This window comes from Trachymyrmex septentrionalis, unplaced genomic scaffold (genome assembly GCF_001594115.1).
Source record: "Trachymyrmex septentrionalis isolate Tsep2-gDNA-1 unplaced genomic scaffold, Tsep1.0 scaffold129, whole genome shotgun sequence".
Classification (NCBI taxonomy): domain Eukaryota; kingdom Metazoa; phylum Arthropoda; class Insecta; order Hymenoptera; family Formicidae; genus Trachymyrmex; species Trachymyrmex septentrionalis.
Genome location: NW_017304428.1, coordinates 1,127,582 through 1,129,933, shown reverse-complemented (window position 1 = coordinate 1,129,933; position 2,352 = coordinate 1,127,582). Strand labels below are relative to the sequence as shown.

Here is a 2,352-nt window from a genome sequence, read left to right as displayed (position 1 = left end):
ATATTTACAAAATCATTAAGTTTTTTGGAAAGACAAATAAAGAATATTTAAAATATCAATATTTTAATATATTTTAATATATTTAGAGATCATGGCCATGAAAAAATATTTTATTTGCTGTAGAAGAATCTGAAACGTCTATTTATTCTTTTAAAATAAACATTTAATACTCTATAATTATACAATAATTTCCTTCAAAGCTCGAATATACGCTATCGTACTTAATTACTTGAAAATATTAATATTAGATTATATTGCTACTATTAATTTATTACAAGAAACATTAATTTGTTTATAGAATTTTTTTTTTGTACATATATATTTACAATGTATGCGTAGTTATAAAATAACATTTACATACGCAAATATGTGAATATACAAAAATTCACAATTCGCAGTGGTGCCTGTTAGCCTTGTTCCTTATTGTTTTCTGCTCCAAAAGGCCAGAAAGAATTTTCATACCAAATTTTGAGTAGATACACGGTGTGACACAGTGTATCATTACATTCTTGTTATTCGACAAGAATAACGTGATTACTGTTTTGCACTGTGTGTCACTTATAGGAAGACACACGACGCTTTATTGCAATACAAAGTATAAAAATCAGGGCTACAATTATTATATTGAAAAGAAAACGAGCATTCCATCTGATAAATTTATTTTCATTGTAAAATTCATATTCTCTCTCTCTCCCCCGCCCTCTACCTCTTCCCTGCCTCCCTCCCTTCCTCTCTCTCTCTCTCTCTCTCTCTCTCTCTCTCTCTCTCTCTCTCCTACTTATTTTACTGTAAGAGCTTTAAATTTGGAATTAGTCTGACACGAAGCATTTTTATTGTTTGGTTTATTTGAATATAATCTCATAGAATCTGTTATTAAATTGAATTTTCTTATAATTAATTAACTTTTTATATGTATACATAGATGTACTTCAGGACATTCAATTTTGACTAAGGTACATCAATCATTTAACTTTATATAACATAATTATAAAAATTTTAACTCATGATTCATTTTTTTTGCATTTGAACAAAGAAATAGTTTTAGTTTGAATTCTTTACTACTCACTGACACAATGAAGATTTATTTTATTTATATTCATTCTAACGTTTGACCATATTTTGATTGTTGGTTTAAAACTTTTAAAAGTACACGTATATAAATTAAATTAAATTATATAAAAATATGTTCGCTTTAATATGTTTATTAAACTTTATTTTAGAAAAATATGTGAAAAAAAAGGAAAAAAAACGTAGGATTTGAACGTGGGATCTCCAAATACTGATCCCGCACCTTACGCGCACGACCACGCAGAATTCTTACATATTGTGTTTATGAATATGGTATATAACGCGCATGGAAAATTGTAAATAATTAATATCTTATAAACTATCGCATTTTGAAATTATACGTTAATAGGAAAGGTATATATGATTACTAAAATTTCTTGAAACTTATATGTTATCTCTTATACTATGTTAATGCCCTTATACTATGATATACACCGAGCGGCCGAAATCGCTGAGAAAGCATTTTCGGTTTTCGGTCGCTTCTACAGCGACCAGAGCAAGAACGGCTCTCGCTCTCTTTCGCTGTCTCGTTCGTCTCGAGAGGAATCATATTAGTGTTAGTACGTATATGAATACACATAAGAAGATGGAGATTATATTATTTGAAGTTGGCAGCCCTGAATCCAGAGCTTCAAGGTTCCACGTGAGGTCTCCAAAATCAAATCGGACTTGGCTCGTTACTCTTGTCGACTTTTAAACACACAGAAAAAAGTTGGTAGAAATTAATATCTTGCTAAACTTTGGTTAAAATGTTACTAGGGATTAACTATTTAAACTGCATTGGTAGAAACGGGCTTTAGAACCTTTTTCACCAATTCCGATTAATGCTAATCGATTAATTCAATCATCACGACTGTCAACGTAAGAATTAAATACAGTTTGTCTCAGAAGAGGAAGAGAGAGGAGACGTACTGATACATTAAACTGCTGTTGGCACTTTTGCGAGTTGATCGTCGATTAATTTAATCAAAAGTTGGTGAAAAAAACCCTTAGTATTGTTTAATTTTATTTTAATTTATTAATACTATATATATTGTATTTATAACATCTATCTTTGACTGATTATTGGCATTCTTGTACATATTTATGTATATCATTTACAGGGTTGTACTTATTCTTAATATATTTTAATAATATACATCAAATATGACGAAGAATACCAGCCACGATCAAGTTAGATGTTTCAAATAATTCAATATATATTCATTTTAAATGAATATTTTTTTTTTATTTCAGATAAGATTGAGCACCGATAATTTTCAGACTTTTAACAGAATCAATCTG

General features: G+C 29.1%; 1 protein-coding gene across 4 annotated transcripts in view; it reads left to right on the top strand.

Annotated features, from left to right (window-relative positions):
• LOC108756619 (heparan-sulfate 6-O-sulfotransferase 1) overlaps nucleotides 1-2,352 on the top strand; it is a 90,537-nt gene that overhangs the window by 10,496 nt on the left and 77,689 nt on the right. The window lies entirely within an intron of this gene.